The following is a 13,630-nucleotide window of genomic DNA, read 5'->3' as shown; positions in this document are numbered from 1 at the left end:
ATTCTGAGTTTGGACAGCTCCTTCAAACTGACAGTTTCCATAAATGGGGTGACTCACACTTTTCCACTTTCTCAGGCACTTCAAGTCTCAGAAAAGGGTGGGTGTAAAAAGTGTAAGGAGAAGAGTTAGGTCCAACCAAAATAAATGGAGGCTCTCATGATGAAAGGGGTGATCTACTGGCCACCTGCTTTCATGAGTAAAAAAATCACTTGTCTGTTCTGACGGTGGTTGAAAGATTGCAAAGAAGAAAATAAACCCATTTGCAGCCTCTCTGGATCAATGTCCTTGGTTGGTTCCAGTTGTGGTTCCCAGGTTATTTCCCAGGCAAGACTTCCTGTTCTGGTCCCCTGCAAGTGCACACCTCTGCCATCTTATAAATATAGATAGAGCTGTGGCTGAGGAAATTATGTCATAGAGAATAGGAAAGATTTGCTGCTAAAATGTCAGTGGAGAACACTGTGGTGAATATCATGCTGTATGTATGTATGTATGTATGTATGTGTTATTTTCTCACTGTATTTAGTCACATTATTAAAAAGATGTCCAGCCTGCACATAGAAAACAAGGATGTCAGAGGAATCTGCAATGGACTCTAATTAGCTCAATTTTCTAAGAAACCCAACTTGTAGATTCCACAGCAGATTGGCTTTTCCTGTGTTACATGAACTCTGTGGATTTATGGACCTTTTTATTTTACATAATTTTATGCAAATTTAGTCATAGACAAAATGCACATTTCCTCCCAATGCTAAAAGCCTGAATATATGGGGATTTTGTATTTTAAAGGGACATTTATATGTTTTTGGTAATGCAAAGTTGTGCAACTCTGAAGTCACACAAATGCGTATAAACACATTTTTGCATAATCCAGTTCTTTCTCTGAGTAAATTAGTGGTGTGATAAAGCTAAGTCCGTTCCTCTAGCATTCATGAAATGAAGGTCTGCAACTGGCACCCTTATTCCACATCACATGTAGTACAAAGGCTGCAGCATATGATGCGGAAGAGGGGCGCCACTTGCACAAGCTCAGTTCCTGATGAGTGCTGCACAAAGACTGGGAGTGCTAACCAGGAACCTGGACTCACAGCTGCAAAAAGTGGATGGGAATCTGGGGACCCAAGTCCAGAGAACCACCCTCAAAATGGATTCCTCACATATCCCTTGAGTGGACGTTAAAACAAAAAGCACCTGAGAATCCCAGACACTGGCCAGAATGGATTTTACAGCATCTGTACATCCCTCCCTTGAACACAGATCCTCTTGCTGACATCAACAGTGAAAATGCATCTGCCTAAAACAGGAAGGGTGAACCAAGACCAATACTTTTATCACTTTAACAGTGAACAGCACGTATCAGATGTGCTTAAAAGACACTCTCCTTAAGTGCAACTTGATGTACTTTCTTTATTATTAATGGCAGCTCTATTCAGAAGTGCTGCCAAGGCAAACCAGGTCTGAAGGCACAGAGGAAGTACTGAAAGCTGATGACTGTTTGTTTTTTCCCAGCTTAATGACAGCCACTCATTACTGGTTGACACTTACAACTGAACTATACCTCCCCATTCGGTCATGCAGCGCAGTGCTATCTAAACATTTTTTTGAGTTTAGTGTGACTTACTTGCAGGTACGTTTGCATAGGACTGCAGCCTTAGAGTAATCCACATAGGATTTCCCCACCCATGCTCCTTCTTTGTGCTTTCAGGTAAAATCAGATTGAAGCACACAGTAGTTCCAACCCTGGTGTGCTTTACCCAGTTAAACACATCAGAAATGAGAGAGAAAAATCTGTATTTTTCTTCTTGAGAAGAATTTCAATCCCAGCAAAGAGGCAATTGACCCAAAAAGCATGACAGAGTCCCCTTTTATACCTCTGATGTATAGGGGGAGCGATGACAGCTGCTTATTGGGTTCACATTCCTGCTATAAGCGTTGATTGGCATGTTTGAATTCAAGCAGTTTCTACACTTATCTCGAAGGCTGGGCTGTTTGGAGGTTGGACTGGACTCGGAGCTTTTGGAGAGGGATTCCTCTAAATCCCTAACCTCATGGAAACTCTGGTTACATGGAGCTGATATGATTTGAATACGTGACCAGCCTGCCTGGGCTTAATGCCAGCCAGTCAGGTATTTCCTACAAGATGACGCTTGAAAAATGATAGGCCTGGTTGAAAGTGATGACGTTTTACTTATGTTTTCTTTTCTTTGTTCATTGCAAACCTTCAGTTTACAGTTAAGATTAATGATGTGATGCTGATTGACTTGATGAATCAGTTAAATTACTGGGCTCAAAAGATATTAGTGTTCTTCCAATTTCTAGTGTGGCTTCCTGGTGGCATCAGGACCCGCCTATTTTCCTACCCAATGATTTCCTGTACCATCTCAACTATCTTTTCCTACTCTAGAGGCCTCTATAGCCATGTCCAGGGCTGGCCGCAAAACATTTTGCTACTTGAGGCAGGGCAACAAATACTATTTCCCCCTCAGCCTTGGTTAAACTTCACATTAGTTCTCAAAGCCATTCAAGTTGTTTTGGCTTTTGAGCCAGAAAATCTCCTTCCTTGACAGTGAACATACTAATTAATAAAGTAAATAATTAACATTTGTATGCTTTTTCATGACATCCAACATCAGTTGTCAGAGGCAGCTGCCTTAGGTCCTTAAAGTCTGTGTCTACCCTCTCTCCTAAGGGCCCTATCTCCTAAGGACACCCCATTTGTAAACAGGGATTTTCGAAAAGGGAGAGGAGGGTGCTTGATTTTAGAAAAACTTTTTAGGAAGAAAGACTGGGGAGCCACAGAAGGGGAAGCACTTTGGAGGCAGAAAGCCAGCTAATCCAGTGAAATCAGACATATTATCAGGGCCCCTGTACCTTTATTTCAGCTACTGCCTTTTTGCAGCATCTTTCGGTATAACTTTCTCTACAAGGATTCTGTCCATGAAAGTTGATTATACCACAAAATGAGGCAAGACAGAGCAAGCCATACAGTCCCATTGCCTTGCCATAAATACAGACATTGCTGCTTATTCAAACCATCCTAGCAAACAAACTCTATTTCCCCCCTAGGTAACAGACCAAGGCCAGCTTTGGTGAAGCAACACATGAAGAAGCCCTTTGGCACGCCATCTGTTGGTTGAGTGGCCAGCACATCTGCTCTTCCTCTTGTCAGGACCTTGCTGCCTACAGTGGCCCAGGGCACAAGTGCGATTGTCCAGCAGCAATTGTCTGGGCAGGCCTCTGCAGAATCAGGCACACTCTGGGAAAGCCAGGGCATGGTTTTCCTGCTACGGAATTTTGCACTGTAGACCTAATGAATGAAAATAATGAGCAGAATATTATTAACTCCATTCTGGGTTAAACAATTCGGACCGTCATGCTACACTCTGTATTAGTCCGTTAACAGAGAGAGTCCCAGGTCTCCAATTAAGGCTGGATGTGGAGCCACCTTGGGGGAGTGTTCTGGGGACAGGAAGGGGAGCAGTGAGTCACCACATACCTACAAGGAATCTTAGCAGTGCTTCTGGCTCTGCTTCTCTCCTCTGCTGGTATGAAACATTTAGATGACTGAAACATTAAGATTATATATGCAAATTTGGCTTCAGCAACTGGTGGCATATATCTAAATTACTTAAATCAAGACAAGGTTTTAAGCTGATGGAACTGCACATTTTAAGATAGGGAAATAACTCATTTTATTTGTGGAACATTTAAAATGATATCAATTTTACTGAGTCTCATACTAGAATTAAGTATTTGCCAAAATTTTGGCTGGTCTTTCATCTCAGTTGCCTGAACTAGATATGTCCAGAGCTGTGTTTGAAATACAGTTTTTTTTCCCCTTCTTCATCTTCTTCTCTCTTAGCAGTAATTTATATACTTTCTTAGATTTTAAGACTGCTTTCAAGTTTTGGGGGAATAAAATATTTTTATTGTTCTAAGTCAATGGATAGATACCCTTTTATGTTGATATCTCATATCAACCCATGACTGGTTCTTCAGCTGTAATGTATTTTTTTGGGGCTGTCCAAAGGAGATACCATTAGTTTGCTTAAAGCTGAACAATATTCCGAATCTGAGGTGAATCATAATTGGAGCATAATACCTGATCTCTTAATATAGGAGTCTGAAGAGAAGAGAGAAGAAATCAGCATCCCAGCAAAGTCATTTTGTGTCTTTTATTACAGACTGACTTACTAAATTGACTTGGTTTTGCTGTAGGCTATCAGGAATGTGTTTAGAAAGACATGACTTAGTTGATGATCTATTTTGTCTATTTAATAATTGGAATATTTTAATATATGGTGTCACTTGTAAATTGTCTATTATGAATAAGCTGATCATTTACCACAGTTGTTGTTGTTGGCTGATGATCACTGTCTCCAAATGGAATTACACGAGAGTCAGATATCCTATCCAAATGAATTACTGAAAAACATGCTGGGAATTGTAAAACTTTTCTATCTAAACTTGCAAAGGATTGCTTCCAAAATATACCAAGAGTTCCTGCAGCTGTGAGTATTTTAGAAGCCTGGACTGGCAGGGTTAACTATCTCAAGCTACAGATGGGCAATTAAGATAAAAGAGAGGCAAAATACCACTTAGATTGCAATCACAGAAACACTTACCTGAGAGTCAGCCCCTTTGAATTCTAGACAGTGACTGATGGGGAAATATGCATAGGATCAGTCTATTAGTGTCTCAACGAAGGATCTATGTATGGGAGAATTGTTTGTTTCATCTAATGGATATGCTGTTCTTGGCGAGATACAAAATGGTCTGATGCAACTTAGTAATTCTTTCCTTTTGTAATAATCATCACTTAGCTGACGGGGCATGCTGGGAATTGTAGGCCCCCTTTTCTGTCTAAATCTGCATACGATTGCTTAATCCTTGTCTCTTGTATCTTTCTAGCAAAAGTTGTAGTACAATACAACTAATTTCATTATTTTATATAGCTTATATCAGTTATAAACTCAGGCTTTAAAATTAGGTCCATTGATATTGGAAGTATGCACAATTTTTATGGTAATCTTCATAACGCCTGTTGTATGATACCTCCAAATATTGTCTCCATGACATGTTATGACTGACAATCATGCTTGTACAACATATTTAACTGTGGACTGTAATTGGTTTGGATGAAATATGCCTAACCACACTGCAAAGTCCAACTGTGAAATTTATACCTTCAGCTGTGATCTCAAGATACAGCAGTTATCCAAATAGCCTTGATTGCTGCTGTATTGTTTGACACTCTCGCATGATTGATGCTACACTAAAGAAAATTGAGGGGTATAGTTTGTTTTAATAAAATGGTATGGCTTCATTTCATTATGGTTGGCTAATGAGTGCAAATCCATTTTGTTATACCAAGAATTGTCTCTGTTGGAATCTTTCTGAGATATTTTGCATGTTTCCTGGTACAATTTGACATCTATTCTGCATAATTATTTTGCAAGGCGTCATTTTCTTCCTTGAAACCTATGTAGAATTAACATTAGGAAAACTGACACGTTACTATCAGAACTTCTAAAGGGAAACCATGATTGCTGTAATTGTGAAATTCCTAAGACTTGTATAACATAATTAAATGATACACTGCAGTATTTATCTGGGTTATCTGAAGTGTTTATCTCAAGCTTTAGATAATACAAAATTTTAATACCTTTCAGCTAGAAAGCATGACGTTCTTAAATATTAATTTATGGTGGTGGTACAGGAGCTGGCTGACCATCTTTTTTTGTTAGGGTGATTATTAATATTCATTTGTCATGGTTTGTGACAGATTGTTAATAGTAATCATCCATTAACAATCAGTTGAAGTTTCTACAGTGGATGCTAATGGCAAAAGGTGTTCTCTTGGTAGTTGATAATCTCTTCCCAGATTTTAGAATGCATTACTCAGATGACACCCTCTAAGTAGTAGGATGGGGTAGTTTTCATTTTAAAAGTTCAATAGACAGGGGCAGAAGCCAACTGTGGAGGCCTGGAGCAAGGTAAGAGTTAAGAAACCTTCAAGTATATCCTGTTTGTATCTGTGTAGATAAAACAAATATTACAGAATTTAAAATGCTTGTTACACAAAAGAAACAAAATCCCACAGTATAGGCTCCAGAATGTCTCACTGGTGGAGGAAGGAGGGATGTGCAACCATCTTTTCAGTGATGAGAACTGCTGAAGTTGTTCTAAAAGGCATATGCTCCAGTTGTTTTATTATTTTCAGTTTAACATGCAAAAAGAAAGGGAGACTGGAACAAATCATCATAATTTCATTTCCTCCCTGCCTTTGGTATGCCAAATGATTTCTACCAAGCTAGAGTCTTTCTCTTCTTCTGCCCTTTTCAATAGGAAGTTTTGTTTTGAGATATAGCATGGAAAATCTAGTGACTTAAGAAACTATTGCATTGGGGTTTATATAACTGTTTCATTATAATTATGCTGTTAATAATATGTTATAACATACCATAATTTTCATTTGCAACATATTAATACAAAACTGTGTGTGTGAGTGAGAGTGAGAGAGAGTGACCAATATTATTCAACTTAAAACTTCCAGGGTGATTATAACATGAAACTAATAACTATTTCACATCTGTTGCCTTAGAGTTTGGGCTGTTCTAAAACCAGAAGGGTCTAAGGTTCCATCTCTGTTTAGAATTCATAGAGGAAGAAGCTCTTTCTCTCAAAACCCATTCTATGTTTTGTACGTGTTCCCTCTGGCACCACGTGTCAGAAGGAACATGTACAAAACACGTACAAGGAACACTTCGTGCATTAACTATCCATTCTTTTAGCCTTGCTCCTTATTTGTTCTTAGCCTTGGCTCTGCTGCAGTGGAAAAAATTGCTGGAAAATTATTTCCTACAGAGCTGTAACAGTTTTGCTTCTATACGTGGAACTTATTGATTCATGATCAAAAAGGAAAATGGAGAAATTAACGTAAGTTTGAATGAGTTTTAATTCATCGCTGACGTGGGGAAAAGACTCTCTCAAGCCGTAACAAAACAACATTGGTCGGCAGGTGGCGTTAGTTGTACAGATGTCAACATTTAGCCTAGAAGGGAAAAAAGCACATTTCCTTTCAGTTCCCAAATAGCTTGCCGTGATCGTATAGTGGTTAGTACTCTGCGTTGTGGCCGCAGCAACCTCGGTTCGAATCCGAGTCACGGCAGAATGGGACCTGCATGTTTTTAACAAAAAGTTCTTTAGATAACTAATGGTCTAAAGGCTTATTATTTTAAGACATTTCTTAAAATATTTTAACATGTTGACGCCAGAGCCACAGATATTGAATGCACTATCGAATAACCCCGTTTCTAGGAATACCCCAAATGCAGGCCCTATGATTTCAGCAATAGCTGTTTACCGCCACACTTTTTGCTTTGTTCGCCATATTCCTTGATGAACAGTTCTGAAGAACTTGAAAACTTGCAGTTTTGTGATCTTTGAGTTAGCTTAATAAAGGTATTATATTAAACGTTTTAGCGTTTTTCTTTTCGATTGTTGTTTTGTTATAATACTTCAGCACTGTAAATATTTCACTTCTTAATATAATCGAAGCACACAGCTTGAAAATAAATTGCTGGAAAATAAATGTTTTTTTTAAATCCCGTTGCTCCTATTTTATGGGATTAGTGAATGTGTCTAAAATATAATGGCGAAATAAGTAATTACATTTGAAATCTGAAGGAGAAACAGTTGTTCCCTGAGTGTTAGTGTTATTTTTATTTGAGGTTGGTTAGAAGGCTTAACATAGGATGTATTTGCAGAATATGCCTTCCATGTTTAAACGTGTGGGGTTTTCTGTGTGTCTAGTGCTTCCCATTTGAAATAAAGAACAAGTGAAAGATACCAAGCTTGTGCTATTTCTAAAATGCAGTGCCCTCATCGACTAACTGTGCATCTGCCTCTTGGTGATATGGGGCACATACTGATTTTTCTGGAAAAAACTCATTTGCTTGCATGGCGAGCAGCAGGACTCACACATACACGTACAGTTTTATGTGGTTGGCACACAGACATGAACTTGCAGTTTGGACTTAAGTAATACTGACCATAACCATAAATGCTAAAAGGAGCACCTTGCAAAGGGTGTTTTGTTTTGTTGGTGATGGCAAGGAAGAGAAGTAAAATTTCTCTTCTTCTGCCGTGACTCGGATTCGAACCGAGGTTGCTGCGGCCACAACGCAGAGTACTAACCACTATACGATCACGGCAAGCTATGGAAGAAGTTACTGAGAGCCTCTTAATCTCTATTGTCCTGTAGCAGCACTGTGAGACTACTGCCACCTAGTGTCAGATGGCTATGATAGCCGAATAGCATTTCTATGAAACAAAGACTGAGGCTGAATCCTATACTACTGCAAAGAACAACCTCTGTTCCTTGCTTCATCAGATTTTGATCATGAGAGCAGGGTAACCTTTGCTCCTGAGGTGGAGCATAATATAGTGAACAGGAATATTTTAAAAATATTATTAAGTGCCCATCTCATTTTCCAGCAGGGCCTTACTTCTTCATTTCTTTCTTTGTACCAAAAATGGCATTCGAGGTGGTATTCAATTACTAAAAATCCTTGGTAAAATAGTAGAACAAATATATTGAGCATACTATAAAATGCTTTAAAACAATTAAAAACATAGCAGTAGCAGAATAAAAAAGTGAGTGCCACAGCCAGAGAGTGGCCCTTAAGAAGGCCTTCCTGTGCACCCTCTCAGGCAGTAATCTCAAAAGAAGGTGCTCTCCAGAACTAGGCCATCACGTATGAGGGAACATGATCTTTCAGGCAGTCTGGTCCCAAGCCACAGATAACGAACACTTTGAATTCTGTCCAGAAACAAACCAGAAGCCAGTGAAGCTGTTGCAAGAAAGAAGTTTCATGTTCCCTGTGCCCAACCGTAGTTAACACTCCAGCTGCAGCATTCTGGATCTGCTGGAGCATCTGAACAGATTTTGAAGGCAGTCCCACATAGAGCACATAACAATAGTCCAACTTTAACTAAGGTGTGTGTGACCTTGGACAGATCAAACATCTGGCCTTAGGAATGAGTACACTTGGTGTGCTAGTCTCAGCTGGGCAAATGTACTCCTGGCCACTGCCAAATCTGGATATTCAGATTCAAGACTGAGTCAATAAGTGTGCCCAAACTGCAAGTCTGAGGTCTTCAAGGAGAGTGTAACCCCATCCCAACTCAGAATAAGCCCACTCCAATAAGCCTATTCCAATTTGGAATTCCCTTTTGACTCATCAGGAAGACCTCTATCTTACCTGATTAACTCTCAAATATTTTGTCTGCATCCAGTCCTTTACTGACAATGGACAAAGATTTAGAACAAGAACAGCTTCTTTGGATTTAGCTGCAAAGCAGAGATAGTTAGGTGTCATCAGCATGGATATGATCAATTTTACTTGCAAAGTGTTACACACACTAGTCACAGCAGGCTGTTGAGTGGTCCACCTCTTCTTGCAGGCCAGAGCATAAGTGTCAGACCAGCTGAAAAAGCTTTGCTTGGCAACTCTGTGCAGATACAATGGTGTCACGGAAGTGTGATTTCTTCAGCACCCTCATTGCCATGGAGTAAATTTTCAAACAAGCTCTAGCATCCATTCAGCTGGCCTGAGAAGATGAGACATGAAAGAACAATGGCTGGTAGAGAAATAAGGGGGAGATCTGTGTGATCCCCTTCAACCTGTTTAAGGAAAGCATGGAGCTCCAGGTTACACAGGCTTTCCTCACCCACTTCCAGACCAGTACAAAGCCTTGACTGTCAAACTTATGTTGGATAGTTATAAGAAAGACTCATCCACTTGTATGTATGGGCAGCCCTTATACACAAGGGGGAACATTGTCCAAACTCGATCCCTCCTTGCATGTAGAAGGTGGGAAGAGGCATATGGTTCAGGAAGTGTTCACCCCTGAGAACCCCTCTGTGACTTAATTGACTGCTGCGTGGGGACATTGTGTGAACCCATTGTAAAGTTGAAGAAAGGAAGAAACAAATAGAATATTTGTTTATGGGAGTGAAATAACCCTATGCATGGAGCCTCGATAAAGGAGACTGTATGTACTATTAAGAAGAGGGAAGTGGAAAGGGAAGGGAGCAAGGAAGAAAAGAATTGTTACTAGTCCTAGAATCTAAGCCTTTCTGCATGAGTCTACTACTGTGCCCTCATTAATTCTCACTCATGATTGTTTACCAGTGTTTTAGACAACATTTTAAACATCAGGGTTTTGGAACCCTCCATGTATGCTTCTGTTTTTAAAGAGCACTTTCATTAAGTGTAGGGAAAATGAGTGTGTGGATGGAGGTGTCATCCTGAAACTCTCACTTGCGCAATTGCATTATTCTGCTACCATAGTGCTACCTAGAGGTTATGTAATGGGAGGCATGTAAAGGCAGGATTGGAAAAAAAATATTTGTGTAGAGCTTTGATCTTAATTCTGTGATGAAACATGGAGCAGATAAAGTGGCTTAACAGTCATGTCTAGTAAAATTTTTGATCCTGAAAAAGGAATTTCACAGTTTTGGCTTCCACCATCATGGTGACATTGTAACCTTGCTCTAAGTGGCCAATAAGGTCCAAGAAGGCTTGGGCAATGAAATTCATTTACTGTTTTGGACTAATCAGGCAATCTTTTGGTTTCAAGTTCTAATTTAATCTTGGTTTTGTTTTTAATAAGAGTTATTAAAATGGTTTCCAGATACTTTAGATGGTGACTATTTTTCTGTCTAGCATTGAAAGGCATTGTCTATTCACAATTATAAAGTAATTTTGTCATTTTTATTTAATGGCAGTTTAAAAGATGAGCTAGCTGAGAGCGTGTTCATTTAAACACATAATTATAATATAGCTGTATAATAAACTAATTCTCTTATTTTATAGCATACCTGCATTAAATCCAAAGTAACTTCTATCTCAAACATATGTGTGTAAAGATCCATATCCTTGTCTGAAAGCTATATTTGTTGATGTTCATCCAAGATGCAAAAGTTCTCTTTCTACTATTTTATGAAGAACCCAAGTGGGAATAGAAATTCTCTTTGAAGGCCAATCTTCATTCAAGCTCACTTCTTTCTACATCAGTCTGCTAGGTATAAAAATGCCAAAAATAAATAGCATGGTTCGTTCATGACCTGGAAGCTGTATTTTTTATTTCTGAAAATTAATCCAGCTCAAAGCTGAATTAGAGATGGCACATCCCTCAACAACAGGCATGTAGGATCAAAGCAGACAGTCATTCTACCCTGGCTGGAAATCCTGTTCTTTATACATAGATCTGATTCATATCCATGGTTGGCTACAATCACAGCCATCTGTTTGAAATTAATAATAGTTAAATCATCTTGCATCTAAGTCAATAATAGCTTGAAATGTTGTAGAAGAAATGAATCAAACTACCCTAGGTTTGTTTGACAGCTCACAATTCAGCATCATCCATTGTCCATACGGAATGGAAATCACATTTGAAACTTTTGTACAACATCCCTGCAATTCTCTCTGTTGCTGTTAGTCTACACAAAGACATTAATGTGGTTTGCACAGCACAACAACCAGCCATTGATGTTGTTTGAACCTGGTACAGTGGCAGAAAGAAGGTAAATGGAGCATTTCTCAGCAGTGCATACTTAATAAAATCAGTGATGTACAGACTGGTTTCTATTGAGTCACGGAAGCTTGTTTTGATTTTAAGGAGGAAAGTAAGAAGAGAATGCTTTTTTAAGGGGGTAAGATTACATGATCTGCTTTGACCTGGCTAGTCTTGTTTTGTTTTTAAAAGGCACCTTGTTTGACCATATGTTATTGATGGTGTACAGGAGGTATTCTTGTGTAATCTCTCAAAACACCAGATTCATTTGTTTATTTATTAGATTAATATCCCATTTTTATTTATTTAAAACTTTGGTATGCCATCCCCTATGCATGGCAGTTTTTCATACAACAAACTCAAAGCAGCTTACATCATTCTCCTCCTGCTCTCAATCTTATTCCCACAACAACCACCCTGTGAGGTAAATTGGGCTGAGCTGAGCATTTGTAAGTTGGGTAAATTGGGCTGGCCTAAAGTCACCTAGTTGGCTCCATGGCTGAACGGGGACCAGAACCCAGGTTGCCACAGTCCCAGTTCTGCACTCTTAAACATTATACACACTGGCTCTCAGTCAGAACCTATATGCTGATAAAAGGCTACATGGAATTCATATATCCTGCCCTAAATGTCCTCTTCTCCTATCCCAATACATATGAATGTGGATCCCTCTTCTCTGGCTAGAGGTAGCTTTCTGACAAGTTGTTTCCCTGTGAAAGAGAGCTCATTGGAGATGTATCACAGATTTGTAATATCTGTTTGCCTACAAAAATAAAAGGAGAACATATTGAAAGTGGACTTCTAAAGCAAACCGCAGAAACACTGATCTTGTGTCAAATTCCTACATAGCAACAGATATAGGCTGTCCAAGTTTGCAATCCAATTCTAGCTAAACTGCCATCTCTCTCTCCCTTCCTGTCTAAATGCAAAATGTTCCAGACTGTGCCTCTGATCCTCCCCATAAACTCAGATATCTTTTACAAGATTTCCAGCTATTAAAGACCCTTAAGCTCGTGTTGTCTAAAGACAATTCCAGACTTGCACAATTTTATCTATATACTTTTGAAGGATTTGGCCTGATCCAGCAAGACTCCGCTAAGCCCCAGATCTGTGCTCCAACCCATTTCTACCCTTTTGCTACCATAATTGACTTACCATAGTGACATCACAATCCTATGACTGTCATCTCAGAAGTATGACCCACTGACCTCCAAGAGACTTTCTCGCAGGTGAGTGTGTTCAGGATTTTAGTGTGCTGTATGGGAATTATTCAAGTTATGTGACATATTCAAAACAACCAAGTGCCAGTCTTGAACGTACAGGCTTTCAAATGCAACATGCAGTAGGTTTGGTCACCAATTATCTAATTCTGATTAGTCATTTATATATATTTCTGGCATCTTATCAATAAATGTGGCTTCTTTTAATCTGACATTTCTTGAGGCTCTCCTCTAAAATGCAAGATGTATTTATGCTGGCAGTCTTGTTCTAGAAAAGAGATTAGCTTTTTCTTAAAATAGAGATTAGCTTTTTCTTCAAATAGTCTCGTATTATCAAAGCTTGCTATTTAAGACTGGTTTTCATGTAACAATCTCCCCATGGAGGCTGCATTAACTGGCATTATACTACAGGGTGGCTGCTGTTCTCCACATGGAGTACAACGCATGTATGGATGGGCTTGGGGCTTGCTATGTCAGTTGGGTGTATTCTTGCTGCACCACTGCAAGTGTCCCCCACTATATGAGAATGTTCATTAGGTGGCAACCCCTGAAGCCATGCAGTGGACAATATTCAGGGACAACTCTTTGGATAACAAAGCTTTAATACTGTGATAAGAGCTTACATATAATACCAGCTTGTATGTCAATAAAGTTGAAGCACTGTTTATTGTGAGTGCTCCATACTATATATTGAACAGAACAGAAAAGGGAGCCAGGATCTTGACGTAAGTTTATTTGACCTGGCAGGCACACACCTATTTAAAGTGGTATAGGGTTAGGGTGTAATCCAATGCAAGTATAAATAGAAAAAAGTCCTATAACTCCCT

General features: G+C 39.2%; 2 non-coding genes across 2 annotated transcripts; one reads left to right on the top strand and one right to left on the bottom strand.

The window, feature by feature from the left end:
* Positions 1-7,096: 7,096 nt before the first annotated feature.
* TRNAH-GUG lies at positions 7,097-7,168 on the top strand. Its single transcript has one exon. It is a non-coding gene; the product is annotated as a tRNA-His (tRNA).
* Positions 7,169-8,141: 973 nt separating this feature from the next.
* Positions 8,142-8,213, bottom strand: TRNAH-GUG. Its single transcript has one exon. It is a non-coding gene; the product is annotated as a tRNA-His (tRNA).
* Positions 8,214-13,630: the final 5,417 nt, after the last annotated feature.

Source organism: Varanus komodoensis, unplaced genomic scaffold, assembly GCF_004798865.1.
Source record: "Varanus komodoensis strain SLA01 unplaced genomic scaffold, ASM479886v1 scaffold19, whole genome shotgun sequence".
In the NCBI taxonomy this organism is placed as follows: Eukaryota; Metazoa; Chordata; class Lepidosauria; order Squamata; family Varanidae; genus Varanus; species Varanus komodoensis.
The sequence above is the reverse complement of the archived record's forward strand: the minus strand, read 5'-3'. Positions and strand labels throughout refer to the sequence as shown.